Source organism: Triturus cristatus, chromosome 5_2 (assembly GCF_964204655.1).
Source record: "Triturus cristatus chromosome 5_2, aTriCri1.1, whole genome shotgun sequence".
Taxonomy (NCBI): domain Eukaryota; kingdom Metazoa; phylum Chordata; class Amphibia; order Caudata; family Salamandridae; genus Triturus; species Triturus cristatus.
This window is the reverse complement of record NC_140588.1, coordinates 390,883,350-390,898,499: the sequence shown is the minus strand read 5'-3', so window position 1 is coordinate 390,898,499 and position 15,150 is coordinate 390,883,350. Positions and strand designations below refer to the sequence as shown.

The 15,150-nt window shown below is 45.0% G+C and overlaps 1 protein-coding gene and 1 long non-coding RNA gene across 6 annotated transcripts in view; one reads left to right on the top strand and one right to left on the bottom strand.

Moving 5' to 3' along the window:
* LOC146823053 (N-acetyllactosaminide beta-1,6-N-acetylglucosaminyl-transferase-like) overlaps nt 1–15,150 on the bottom strand; it is a 361,189-nt gene that overhangs the window by 189,398 nt on the left and 156,641 nt on the right. The window lies entirely within an intron of this gene.
* The window catches only part of LOC146823052 (uncharacterized), a 339,929-nt gene continuing 331,235 nt past the window's right edge, over nt 6,457–15,150 (top strand). For all 3 annotated transcript variants that reach the window (XR_014962128.1, XR_014962127.1, XR_014962129.1), the window contains exon 1: nt 6,457–6,597. This is a non-coding gene — a long non-coding RNA (uncharacterized LOC146823052). The remainder of the gene's footprint in view (nt 6,598–15,150) is intronic.

Below are 15,150 nucleotides of genomic sequence, written 5' to 3'. Positions count from 1 at the left end.
CCTCATAACTACCTAACAACTGTCCTTGTAAAATACTGAACAACAAAAGCTCTACATGACTTCTTGGCTCAGATTTATCAAGCCTTTGAAATGTCCTTGCGTCGCACAAGACAACAAACGGAAATCACAAAGGCTTCAATATTATTGATGAAAGACCTGCAAGGGGTGATTTGCACAACCTTGCATGTCTTTGTAAAGAAATGTAACGTAGCGCAGCTGCTTGCGCTGTGTTGTGTTACATTTCAAGCTGGGAGTCGTTCCATAGGTGCAGCATAGGCATTCCCATGCATCCATACATAGGTTTTGGTGCATGCCCCGATTTACTAAAGCTAGTAAACCTAGGAATGTGTCAAAATACTACCTCTTCCCCAGTGAGGAGTAACAAGAAAAAAATTATTTCTTTTTCCTTGTATTTTCCTCTTTCTACGTGTGCTGCATTATGCAGCACACGTAAAAAAAAAAGAGGAAAATGCCTCTAAAGATTGTTTTCTTGAAGGAAGGTGTCCTTTTCTGCACAAACACTATCCTACCTATAAAGTAGGCACCATTGCACTATAATGCAAGGGTGCCTGAATTGGTGCTAGGCTACACACAGTGCACCAGCGCAAGGAGAGAGCAGAAATGCTCCATACTTTAGGCAATACGGAGCATTTCTGTTCTCTCCCTTTTCAAGTACCGCATCGAAACCAACATAGCAATTTTGCTTGCTTCCCTGTGCTACATGAATGACTGGCAAATTTGCTCCCTCATATGTAAAGAAATATAGTATAGTAAAATGGAATTTATATACCGCCTTTTGCCAGAGCCATGTAGTTTTGTAGTGCTTGAATCAGCAGGTGCTCTTGATACCCTTATCTGAAGGATACTGCTTTTCTTGTGCTCTGGGAGGGCAAAAGGCAGTGTAGGACCAATAGGGTCATCGAAGCCCCGCCTGCCGCCTCTAGGTACCAAAGGCAAGCCTGACTGCACCCATCTCCACCTGGACCCCGCCCAGCACCAGGACCCTTGATCCCCAGCCCACCCACAGATACGACACCACCATCCTCCACGCCCTGAATACCAGATGGCCCAGTAAATAATGCTTCTATACAAGCACCACACTCTACTGTAAGACCATTATCCTGCACCAGATGTGCCTTCTCCTTCACCAGACGTCCGCACCTGTACCTTCCCAGAGCACCACGCCAACTGCATGCCTCCCAACACAAGAAGCAAGCCACCGACTCAATGGCCTACTCCTCAACACAAGCTCAATGGGCAAGCACTCCACCAAATTATGGGACCTCATCACAACCCACACACCTGACAATGTCTTCCTTACCAAGACCTGGCTCAACCCAGCCTCTGCCTTGGACATAGCCACTGCGGTCCCCACCAACAAACTGGGGGAGGAATAGCCATCATTCACAGAGACGCCATACAGTGCACCACCAACACCGTTGATGACACCACCCACATGGAACACCTCAATTTCAAGCTCCACACAGACAGCAAGACAACCACCAGAGGCATTCTTGCATACCAGCCGTGGTACCTCACCCCAGTATTTGCAACTCCATTGCAGACAGTATCGCAACCTTAGACCTGAATTCCAAGGACTACATCTTTCTCGGTGATCTCAACTTCCGGATGGAGGACCCCAGCAAGCACAACACCACGCAACCCCCTCAACAGCATGAACAGCCTCGGACTGACCCAACCCAGACCATCAGTGACCTCACACACATCGCAGGACACACAATGGACTCCATTTTCACCTCCAGCAACTGCATCATTTACAGCCATGCAACATAAATCACATAGACCGATCACTCCATCATCCACCTCACAATCTCCAGCCCCTGCAGTGCCATCCCCAAGAGAGCCAGCACTCCCCGCCGGAACTGGGGAAAAATCTCAGAAACCAGTTGGACGAATGCCCTCAACACTTCCACCCCAGGAACCGCGAACAGTCTGGAACAGGGAATTAATATCTTCAACGACTGGATTACCAACTGCACAGCTAGCATCGCCCCCATCAACAGCAACAAGCAGAGATGATCCACCAAAAATGCCTGCTAGTACATACAAGAAATCAGAACAGTGAAACTTGACAGCAAACAGCTTGCGAGGAGATGGTGCACCAGCAAGAACACCTCAGACAGAGCAGCATTCAAAACCTCCCTCAACATCCACCACTGCCTAATAAGGGCCACAAAGAAGCCATCCCTAGCCAATGCTTTGAAATCAGCACCAACAACAGCAAGGAGCTATTCAACGACATTAAGGAGTTCTCCAACCCGGTCACTAGCGAAAACCCCAGCACACCCTCCCAGGAGTTGTGCTACAACCTTGAAGACTTCTTTCACGACAAGATTGCAAGTATTTACAGAAACTTCTAACTCCAGCCTTCACCCATGGACCTCCTTGACAGACCTGCCCCCACTACAACCGACATGAGCCACCAATTGACCACCTAGAACCACATCTCTACCCAGGACACCACCTCCATCATGAAGTCCATCCATTCAGGAGCTCCCACAGATCCATGCCCACATCACATTTTCAACCGCAGAAACCAAAGTATCGGTCAGGAGCTCACCACCCTGCTCAACACCTGTCACCACTGCAACCTTTCCGGACTCCTGGGAACACAACAAAGTCAGACCACTTCTCAAGAAGCCCTCCGCCAACCCTAGCACACTCAAAAACTACCAGCCAATCTCCCAGCTACCATTCTCGGCCAAGGTACTGGAGAAAGAATCCACATCAGCCCCACCTCAGGCAACTCCACTGGTTCCTTGTACAGAAGAGATGCCAATTCAAGATGCTGACCAGACACACAAGGCCCTGCACACCCAAGGACCTGAATACATCAACCATCGAATGAACATTCATCACCCATCAACAAATCTATGATCCGCCTCCCTTGCCCTTGCCCATATGCCTCGCATCAATAGAAGCAGAAGCAGAGAATGCTCTTTCTCTAACATTTCAGCAACGTCCTGGAACAGCCTCCCCAAGCACCTCTGCACTATCTCCTCTCTCCCAGACTACCATAGAGCACTCAAAACCAGGCTGTTTGAATGAGCCCTGGAGACCTGTTAGCTCCTGGATACCCTATCGGGTGATTAGCAGCGCTATATAAATCCAGTTTGATTGATTCATTGATTGATTGATAGGCTTTTAAGTCATGACCTGTACATAGATTTGAAGTTTCAACAGTAACAGTGCTACAGTTAACTCATCCCGCTAACTCGCCCCCAAGTGTGGTCTTTAATCGGGAAGGTGCTCTCCTTGCCAAGCTGAAACCTGATGCCTGAGAAATTTTGCACTGGACTCTCTGAATGTAATGGAGTTTAACATAAGTATACATTGGGGGAGTTTGTTTTTTTCAGACAGAAAATTGAAAACGGGTCTTTTTTTATTTCAGGTGGAAAAATAAATACCAGTGAGACTCTCCACAGAAAAATGCATGTTTGCAATTGATGATTGTGACACTGGAAGGTGACTGAAACTATATAACGTTACTTGAGGTTTCGGCAGATCAGTTGCTCTAATGCTTCTAGGGCATGGTCAGTCTTAAGTTGAGTCTCCTGATGTGTGACTAACCCCGCTCCAACTCAGCTGGTCATAACTTATCCCACTCTGGTCCATCAATGTGCCAGGAACGTTTTCGGTTCCTGCCAAAAGCAAAATGGCCCATTAGAGGTGCAAAGGCAGTGCAGGAAATATGGGAGATCACTCCAGGTCCCAGTTCTGGCAGCTATTTCTGAGCTAGATCAGGGATCTGATCGACTCAGTCAAATATGCAAAATTTGTCCTGGTGTCTTTTTCCAACACCGGTGCACAGTTCGACAGCGTCCTCACAGTGTCTGTTTTCTGTTCCAAGCAGCAACCAGCAAGCGGCTGGGGGTTTTCTCATTTTCACTTCCAGGTGGACCCAAAACAAAAGCCTGATTTAAAGGGTCAGTGTTCAAGTATTATCCTGGATGGGAGTCATCAGGAGGCTAACGCCTGGACGCCAATGCAATGGAACACAGGTTGTTATCACTTCACAAGTACTACGATTTGGAGACAGGTTTCTCACTTTGTTCAACACCTTTATGTAAGAGCTGTGCACGCACTGTAATAATGCCTGATGTAGCTGTATGAGTAACTACACAAATAATGATTAAAATGGCACTTACTAATTTATTTTTTATTTCATTTTTTATAGTGCTACTCATCCCATTGTAAGGTGTCAGATAGCTTTAAATCATACACAAACAGATAATAAATTGCACAAATGTATAAAACAATGTACAGGAAATGTTACAAAAGACAATGACAGTGTTATAAGGTGTAGGAGTCACATATCCTCCATACTTATAGACATTACATTTTAAGAGTGCATGGTCGAGAGAAACACGAAGTCAGAATTTAAAACATAATGCAGTTATTAGGTTTGTCTGTACGAACAAAACTTTATTACTAACCAAAGGAACCCTCCAAGGCAAACTTGAACAACAGAATGAGAAATAGCAATGCGGATATAGCCTTACGGCTAGAGCGGTCAACCTCGAAGCTGGGGAATGGAGTTTGAGTCTATGCAATGACGCTCAACATCCTTTGATTCTGGGCAAATCACTTCGGGCTAGATGCATCATGGATTTTGCTCCTCGCAAACGGGCCAATTCGCAGAATCGACCCGTTTACGGTCGCAAAAATGCATTTCTGATGTAGTAAACCCAATTTTGCGATTCGGTTTGCAATTCGCTATTTGAAGGGGGTGTTTAGGGCGGCCCTTCCAAATAGCGAATCCTAATGGTATGCATTAATGTTTTGTGACCATAAATACGGTCGCAAAATGTTTGCATATTTCCACCTACTTCTTGTAGGTGGTAACCCATTCGCAACCCCTTCCCCTTTGTGAATGTTAGTTAAATGATTTTTTAAGAGCAGGCAGTGGTCCCATGGAATGAAACTTTTCATGTTTTCTTTTAAACACATCCCATTTTCCTTTAAAGAAACTGGGCTACATTTAAAAAAAAAAGAATTGCTTTATTAAAAAGCAATCACAGACATGGTGGTCTGCTGAGCCCAGCAGGTCACCATCCCTGTGATTTTTGGTATTCCTAGGGGGTCGCAAATTGCGACCTACCTCATTAATGTTCATGAGGAAGGTCATTTGCGATCCCCCAGGAATCGCTAAAAGTGTTAAACACACTTACATGCATTCCATTTTGCAATTTCCTAATTGTGAATCGCAAAGATTCGCAATTAGGAAATCGCAAAACACAGGGCCTTCATACATCTGGCCCTTAATCTCTCCCTGCCTAACAAAAAAATTAATGTGTTCATCTGTATCGAAACTGGTGCTCATGTAAAGCACTCTGATACCTGACATCTTCGGGTCTAGTTAGCGCTTTATAAAACTCTAAAAAAAAAAAAAAAAAAGGATCTAAACCAATGACGTGCAGTTTGCATACACCTCCTTCATGCCCATTCATAGCTCACTAGCCTATATAAATGTTGCAATTTATAATCTGGAAGTAACAAAAGGATCTACCTGCACTCCTATATTCTTATTTCAAGCACTGTGTAGCTGGTGTTTAACTATGAGAGATATTTCAAATGCAGCCTCTTTTTGACCGATAAAGTAAACTAGAAAAGACTTACTTTCGCAGGTGTCCTTGTCGATAAATTCTTTGTGCCAGATTTTTTAAAACATATGTATATAACTTGACAGGCAGTTTCCACTTTTCATGACTCTGTTCCTCATGAATCCGTCCCCATTCCTCTGCCACACCTTGACCATCAAGTTATAAGCAGGACCACTGGAATTATGCAGCAGGAGAGGGCTAAATTATGCTGCTGGGTGGAGTATGCGGCAAGATAGGGCAAATTATGCTGCATATTGAGGCACATTTGTACTAGTATTACCTAATTATTTTGCCATTTTTAGGTCTCGCATAGCGTTGCAGCGCAACACGCTGTTCGCTTTGCGAGACATGCAGTATACAGTATAGTGGGGGAAGCTCCGCCCACTTTCAATCCATGTTTTTGATTGGCCTAAATCCGAAATGCTGCATCCTGATTTGTTTTCGGCTTGTTTGTCCCTCCTCCTAACAGCCATGTCGTCATTTTTCTCCTTCCATGGCTATCAGCCCCTTTACTTTGAAAACTCTTTTGTTCCTCTGGCACCCCCCCTTCCATCCCGCAGTCTGTAACTTCTATGCCTACCACCACCCCCCTCCCCACTCCTGATCATGCCTTCTTGGACACACACACTTTTGTTTATAATGCAATAGGGCTCGCGTTAGATGAGTCTTATTACATTTTGAAATGCTTGTTTTGTCATGGGATTGGCTGGCTGAGTCTCGCACTTTATTTTGCCTGACCTGTCCAGGCGGCTATATTGCGCATGCGTCGTCCAGCAGCCGCTAAACAGACGCTCCTGCGCATTAAGAGGAACTTAAAAACAAAAAGCAGCAGAAGCAGAAAACGAAAGTGTAGCGGACAGAAGACCCGTGACTGGAAGGGAGGGGCCTGGCTACACAGGGGCCGCCGCCGTTGAGGAAGTGACGGAAGCCCAAGCCTGCCGCACGCAACACCAGCGCCGCTACTCAGCTGCTAGTGGGTCCCTTGTTTTTTAAGTCTATGACGTTACATATGCAAGAAGATTAGCACTATCAGTGCTTGTTTGTTATGGAATCCGCAGGGCCATACTAAGAGTACGCTGGCAGGCCCCTCGCCCTTGCCCCATCATTGAGGTGGGGATTCCGGATGCGTGCGGTTTGATTCAGCCTTCTGTTGTGAGGCAGCTCCCCCCTCCATACTCGGTGACAAGAGTAAGGCGCTGCAGTCACCAGCCCACATTTCCGCAGGAGTGCCGAGGCCTCATTGCGAAAGTGAGGCATGCCGAGGCGGGTTCTGTGGTATAACGTCTGGGACCTAAAGATAAGAACTAACGAGAACTGAAAGGAGAGAAATGGTCGTGGGCGGTGACGGGTCGCTTCTGCCAACCCTTCTCATAGCAAATGTTTGTTCGGTAGATTTTGAAATGGCTGCTTAGAGCAAAGTGAGGAATGCCGTGAAAGGCTTTCTTTTTGTTGGTGAATTATTTGTACTTTTTTACAGCAACGAAATGAAAAAGCAATGCATTTCGTCAGCTCTGGCACTGCTCATTGTTCAGTGTATATTCAGTGTATTCAACCCCTAAAAGTCACTCGGACTTTATTACAGAGCGCATCTCAGTGAAGCTGTGTTTTAGTACTTGACTCGTTTTCATTTATAATTGGTAACTTCCGAGTTGTCATCTAAAATGTTTGACTGAATGTCAGTCATTCCTTTGGCAAAAAAACGTCTGTTCTTGCTCATGTTTGTCTGTGCCGTGTTTACCCCCGCCCCCCACCCGTTGTCTGTGCCTTCTTTACCCAGTATTTGTTGTAACTGAATGCCAGTCGAAATTATAAACCCAAATATAAAGGCCCAGACGATGTGCGTGTAACTTTGTAAAGGTTGGAACGTGATATGTTCATGTTTTTCCCTCATCTTGTTTTTAATAGTAGTGTGATATTGCAAAGCGTTTCTTATTCTATATTAATGGTGCAATGCGTCATGAATGTTATTGTATAAAGAATTTGTATGCAACCTGCAAATAAAGAACAGATCATAAGGGAACTCTCCCCGTGCTCAGCTTAGGTATGCTCCCAATCAAGAACATGTGTTTGTATGTACAGGCACTGCCAGTGACGCCGGAAGGAAGGAATGGCAGTGATCGGTGCCAGTGTTTCGCTGTATGAATGCTATCACTTTGCCACCATATTATGTATCGATTGCATACTTTCAGGCTGTGCAGTTCGGGGACAGTATAATACATCCGGTGTCGTCTTCGCAGTGCATGGAGAGTTAAGGTGATCCTAGATAAAGTTTTATACATCATAAGGCTAGAGACAGGTTATCAGACTTGACCTTTCTGACGTTAGAAGCCCCCCACTTGTTGTCCGGGTTGTCTTTACTTCTGCCAACCCTCCTATTGTCCGTGCTGTCTTTAGTCCCCACCCATTTTCCGTGTTTTCTTTAGTCCCCACCTGCTTTCTGTGTTGTCTTTACTGCCATCCCCACCCGCTTTCTGTGTTGTCTTTACTCCCACCCACTTTCTGTGTTGTCTTTACTCCCACCCCCCCACCCGCTTTCTTTGTTGTCTTTACTCCCACCCCACCCGTTGTCTGTGTTGTCTGTACTCCCACCCCCCACCCGTTTTCTGTGTTGTCTGTACTCCCACCCCCTCCCGTTGTCTGGGCGTTCTTTACTCCCGTCCCCCTGTTGTTGTCCGTGCTGTCTTTACTCCCACCCATATTCTGCTTTGTCTTTACTCTTGCCCCCACCCGTTTTCCGTTTTGTCTTTACCACCGCCGCCCCACCCGTTTCCGGGTTGTCTTTACTCCTGCCCCCACTCGTTTTCTGGGTTGTCTGTACTTCTGCCCCACTCACCTGTTGTCCGGGTTGTCTTTACCTCCGCCCTCCCACTTCCGCTGTCCGTGTTATCTTTACATATCCCCCCAACCATTTTCCGTGTTGTCTTTACTCCTGCCCCCCACCCATTGTCCGTGCACTCCTAACTCCCGTCCCCCTGTTGTTGTCGTCCGTGCTGTCTTTACTCCTGCCCCCTTCCTCACTTACAATGTTGTCTTTACTCCCGCCCCCCCACCCGTTTTCTGGGTTGTCTTTACTCCCGCCCCCCCACCCGTTTTCTGGGTTGTCTTTACTCCCGCCCCCCCACCCGTTTTCTGGGTTGTCTTTACTCCCGCCCCCCCACCCGTTTTCTGGGTTGTCTTTACTCCCGCCCCCCCACCCGTTTTCTGGGTTGTCTTTACTCCCACCCCCTCACCCGTTTTCCGTGTTGTCTTTACTCCATCCCACCCGCTTTCCGTGTTGTCTTTACTCCCACCCCCTCCCGTTTTCTGTGTTGTCTTTACTCCCTCCCCACCCGTTGTCCGTGCTCTCTTTGCTCCCACCCCCGTCTTGTTGTCCATGCTGTCTTTACTCCCACCCCCTTCCTCAATTACTGGATTTGCAAGCTAAACGAAGGTGCGAGTTGCAAGGTAAGGAGCAAACCCTTTTAAGTTACATTTCTAAATAGATATTTAGTTTGGTTTTCATTTACCAACATTTCCAGTACAGCGAATTCTCAAGAGTGAACACTGGATTTTGCATTGTATGAGGAAGCTGCCAAACAACCTTCCCTGGGTGGGCTTAGGGCAGCAGCTTCACAACAAAGGTAGAGAGGAAGCATGTGCAAGCCTGAAGGACTGAGTGTGTTTGGAACTATGTGTTCTGGTTATACTTGTTTCATCTATACAAACCCTTGCCTTCCTCTTAAAATATCTGTGTCCGTAATCCCTCCCCTTTGGTAGGGACACATACTAAAAAATTCAAAGGTTGCGCCAAAAGGTTTCTTGTCCTTATCGAATCCCTTTAGGGCACAGTGACATGCCAGCCCGTGCCTCCGTTTGTAGAAACATTGCCAATTCTTGTTTCTTTTTCAATTTAAAATCAGAATGAAATCTATCCAACTATCACAGCTTTCCTGATGAAGTTGTGATGTATTTTATTCCACCCTCCCCTAAAACTGCCCCTTTGTGCCGGGACTTCCACCAAACAACAGGGAGAACGGCTGCAGTTTATGAAGTGCAATCCCCAGTGAATTAGAGCTCATATTTGTTAAAATTCAAAGATTGATGAACATAAAGACCCTGCCCTTTTGTACTGCCTCAAGCATTCGAGACAGCAGCCACACTAATCTGAAACACACCTTTAACACATTAGCAAAGCCAATAGCTCTAGCAAAACACTTCAGCATTGGCATAGTCAATAGGTGTTTTATTTTATATTCAGCACTCCATCTGTTCCCATGCTCTCTCTCCCTGCTTTTTCTTCTTCTCACAAGTTCCATTCATTTCTCCCTTCTCAACGCTTCTCCACACCAAACTTTTCTAGAGGGGGGTATTTAGGGGTGTAGCTTGCAATAGCGCCGCAGGTACAGTAGCACCTGGACACAGTGGTCTGAAGGCTTTATAATTTTTTTTTTTTTGCAAACTGTGGCGTAAGACCCCACTTTCTTGCTTGCATTATTGCCCGTAGCACTCACTCTTGTTTTTTTTTTTTTTTGGCGACTGGGTCTATTTAACTTTCTTGTTAGAAAACGACTAGCAAAGGTCAGTAAAATACCAGAATCACTTTAGCATTCTCTAGATTCCAGTCCATAGACATTGTCTTCCACGAGCACCTGTAGACAATAATATATTTCCAAATCTTGTATTTTCAGTGATATGACCACCGAAGGCCCTGCATTTATATTTAAAAAACACAGAGCTTTGGACTATACCATTTCCCACTGAAAGGCAACATTTCTCTCCATGTGTTCCCATACCTGGAATGTCACCCAGCTTGGTGCTTACTTTTGCTCCATGTTAAAGACCAGTAGATGTTTCAGCACCCAGGCTAATGTGCTGCATAGATAAAAACATATAAGGTCCCAAAGGCGAGACCGATTGCATTGCAAATGCTTGTTAAACTTGGTAACACTGTCTGGGTATTGGCTGCACCTAGTTAATACCAGTTTAACTCCTGAATATAGCAATAAGCAACAAAAAGGTTACCAATACAGGTCTGCAAAGGGCCTTCCACTGTGCGGCAACAAATGCCGCTGCATTTTTAATAACTTTGGAACCGTTTGAGCTAGAAACAAAATTAGTTTTTTGTTAAAATCTGCAGAATATGCAGCAGATGGTGGATTATGTTGTAAATCTGGCAAATCTTTAATTATGCAAAAAGAGCCGCAGCAGCACAATCTCGTAATTCCAGTGGGCTTGGTTATAAATTACCAAAGTAATACTTTTCAAATTCCAGCACTGAGCTGAGGGTATGGTTATATGTGTGAACGGGGGTCCTCTTACCTGGGAGAGTATCAGCCTCTTCTCCTGGGTGTTCTGGATCACCAGGGTGATCATGAACAGATAGGAGGAGGAGGTCTTGGAGTGGCATCAGTAGTTCTTCATTTGGGCTGTCCCCTTGCTGGTTTCTTCTCCCTGGAATACTGCACAGCTCCTCAAAGTACAGTGTCTCTGGATACACACAGACATAACTCGACCCTTATTCACCCTTTATTGGCTGCTCCTCTACCCTTCCCTGGTCTGAACCATCAACTTCAATCCACCTCCTGTTGGCTCAGCTGAGAAGCATGAAGCAGTCCAGCGGGCCATGTATCTCCCAACAGGAGAACCGTCCGATCCTGTCTGCTCCTCTCTGCCACTATACTCCTACTTAAGTAATGGGAGCAAATTCCCAGTCAGGCGTGCAATGCCCTTAGAGCTTCAGCCTCCCCGACCATACTACCCCCTCCACCATGTGCTGCAGCATCCATTGCACACACGGGAATATTTACAATAAAAAGGCGCGGCGCCGCAAGCAGATCTGCTGCACCCAGCTGCGTCATTTCAAAAGCACTGGGATGTGCCATATTACCAATAATGCTGCGCATCCCTGTGCTCACCCCTGCGCTGGCGTTAAAAAAGTGACTAGTGCCAACGCAGATACCCTTGCACCATTGTTAAAGGGTGCCTGTGTTGCAGGGATGATTATTTATGTGCAGGAAGGGATACCTTCCTACACATAAACAATCATTAATGAAATTTGCTCGTTTGATGTGTGCTGCAGAATGCAGCACACACTGAAAGAGCAAAAAACGAGGAGAAATACAATTATTTCTCCTTGTTGCACCACTCTGGAGCCTCTTTTTGAATGGTGTTAGTTTTGGAGCTGCCTCAGATTTACACATCCTGGTAAATTTGGAGCAGTGTCAAAAAGCAATGGGTGTTGTGTGGGTACACCCACAGCAACACCCAGTGCACACCCCTTTGGCGCAGAAGACTGCATCAAAGGGTAGGACATAGCATTGTGCCACTGGCGCTCTGGTGTTGCAATGCCCTTGTAAATATGCCCCACAGTTGTTTAGTTGATGTGTGCCGTGCTGAGCTCCAGATATGGCCTCAGCGACAACCTCCAACAAAGTATTTCACAATTCAACCAGGGATTCACATGCTTAAAAAATTTGATTCAGTGGGCAATGAGGGCAGGGGAGATTTGGGGCAGGCAAGACAAGCGTCTAAAAATTACAAATTATTATGCAAATATTTTGTAGGCCTCTCACCTTCAGGTAAATACAAAAACAATGCACACCCCTTAAATGAAAAATAAATGCATGTGGATGTAACCAGTGGGAAATACACTCTTATGTTATGAATGCTCAGTTGGTTGATGCAATCACTGCAGATGTGTGTGTAGCCAGTGAGTCACAGAACTGAATTCTGGTTAGTGCACTGTGGACTAGTGAAGTGTATTTATAGTGCTAAGTGGTACAACCAATCGACTGACAGAAATGCTGATATGCAAGTCATTTTTTAGGTCGAGCATCAGCGCACGTGCGCTGCTGCAAGACCTGCTGTAATCACTCTATGGAGTGTAATTACAGCTGCTGCTTGTTATTGTCTCACAACTCCATCGCTCCTATTTCCTGGCTCCATATTGGCCGGTGCTCCCGATACATCACGTACGTTTTTAGGCCAGGAGCACCGGTCAACTACAGTTTCTTTACACTTTAGGTCATTATCTATTTCTTTGGGGACTATTCATTTAATACCATGATGCCCGCTGAACATGCAGCCATGCACATATGTTTTGGTTACTGAACCATTCCAGCAGTATATATTAGCAAAACGCACTTTTTTTCGACGGCCTGACGTTGCCCCCACACACACGCTACCTTGGTTGCCTAACAATCTGTAGCACATTCTGTGGCAGCTGCTGCTTTTGTTCCTCTACACAGCCCGGGTGCACAGATTAAGGTGTCTCCCTCATTCAATAGAACCTTAAGACCTATTAAATACAGTTTGTCCGCCCCTGCACCAACATTTCATCCAGGGTAAGTCATTCACACAGCTTCGCAAATCTGATGGCTCTTCCTTTAATTCTTTTAGTTAACTGAACCATTCCAGTGGTATATATTAGCAACATGTACTTTTTTCCGAAGCCCTGGTGTTGCCCCCACACACTTGCTACCCTGGTTGCCTAACAACACCTAGCACATTCTGCCACAGCTGCTGCTTTTGCTCCTCTGCGCAGCCAAATGACGTTGCTTCTGCATGCATGCGGTGACGTTATTAATTCTCTCCTGGGACGAGCACAGACATTTCCTCTTATCAATGTTGTCGTCCAGAGCCCCTTTCTCTGCCCTGGTGAGTGACGAAGAATGTCCTTACCAATGGTGGGGGGACCTAGTCACTGCCCTGAAATGTTCCCTCCAAAGGCTTCATCCAGTGCCTTAGGTAGATTACCTGGCCTCATTCAGATACATTTTCAGCCAGAGACATTCACAAAACTCGTAAAAATACACACATGTCTGCGAAAAAAAGAGACATCAAAATTCGCAAATCCAAAAATTACAAAACAACATGTTTTCCTCTTTCAATGCCAAACACCGCCGCCACTCCCTGTATTTATGGCTCAGAAATTCTCGTGATTGCACAGTTGCCTCTTCTAGTTTAACGAAATGTTTTCCTTTCTATTTTTCATATCTTTCCTGTTTTTTTTAATATAGCGCATCATTTTTTCATCTGAATAGAGCACTGGTTCAATCCACAGGCGCACATTGTCAGAAAACAAACTTCCGTAACACGGGAGATCAAAACACGTGTAATAATCACTAATAAAACTGAAAGACCTTTTACAAAATTTGCACGAAATGTGAGATAGCAGACTGTGATAATAGGTGTTCTAAAATGTCTCTGAAAAGGAAAGGTTTCAGTAGGAAAGACTTGCTAAATCAAACAAAGATCGCTCTCTTCTTCTTTCTGCTCACCCTTTCTTACAGGCACAGGATGAACTAGTCTGGGGAAGTGGAGGGTCATGGGGGCAAAATAGCTCCAGAAGCAATTCACTCGTGCACACTCAGGGGAGCAGATTCGGACTGTCTCTGCTTGTAGTACTTAAACAGAAGATTCATTATGTCTTTAAAATGGAGGCCATTATAAACACAGAAATGGAACCAGCAAAAACAGAGACCCTCCTCCGGCCCAGATGTACTCCCTACCGGGCCGAGCCTCAATCCCGTTCTCTATGTATATACCCCCCATCTATTGGCTAATTCTTCCTACTGCACCTTCACCATCGTTTTGTCTTTCTCGTGATGTTGGCCTGTTTTTAGGTTTCGCCAACACAGAGCTTGCGCTTCTGAAATATTTTGTAAAATAAAAAACTGTATATTAAAAACCTGCTAGCGGTGCGTCAACAACCACTTTGTAATTCTCGTCCTTGCTTAGGAGAACCAAGGCTGGCAGTAAAATAGGCACAGTTACTGCCACACTTGCTTCTGGTAAGCAACAAGTACAAAGTGTGTGTTTCCACACCACTTGCATGTTTTTAAAACACAAATAAAAGGCATTGTCATTTACAATGTCAATAGCTCAAACTCTTGCAAAAGCGAGACCTATTTCATCGCAAGTGCTTGTTTAAAATGTTATTAACACAGAATAAAATAGGGTGCTGAAAAGTGTGCTGAGAAATTTAGAGCCTATTTGCGAACAGTTGGAATTTTCTAACCCCTGCATAAACCCTGGTTTGTGCAAGGTTTAGAATTCTGAATTGGGTGCTATTTACTGCATCCAGAAATTACCAGGAGTGTTAAATATCGCACCCTTGGTTACATTTTGGCAAGTCAAGCCTACTGAATTTTAGCAGTGAACATATTTAGGTTATTTAATATACTATGCAGATTTTGGTGCACGATGCAAAACAACCTCCACGTTCGTCCACAAAAACTCGTCGTCGGTGCTATTTACTACACCCAATATATGGCATACCATGTATTGTTATTTATCAGGTGCAATAAAAACTACCTTGATTCTGACAAACTCGCCTTCAGGGCCTTTATGTTTAAGATAAAACAAGTGCATTTAAAATATATATTTTTACTAAGACACAATCAGATTATCACTAGTGCAAACCATTTTTTATAGTAAGGTTCCATTGGAAGGACATACTTCAGACCTCAGCTGTTAACAACCTTACATTACCTATCAAAAAGAATAAAACTTTGTCACCATAAATACTCAAATGACTAATCAAATA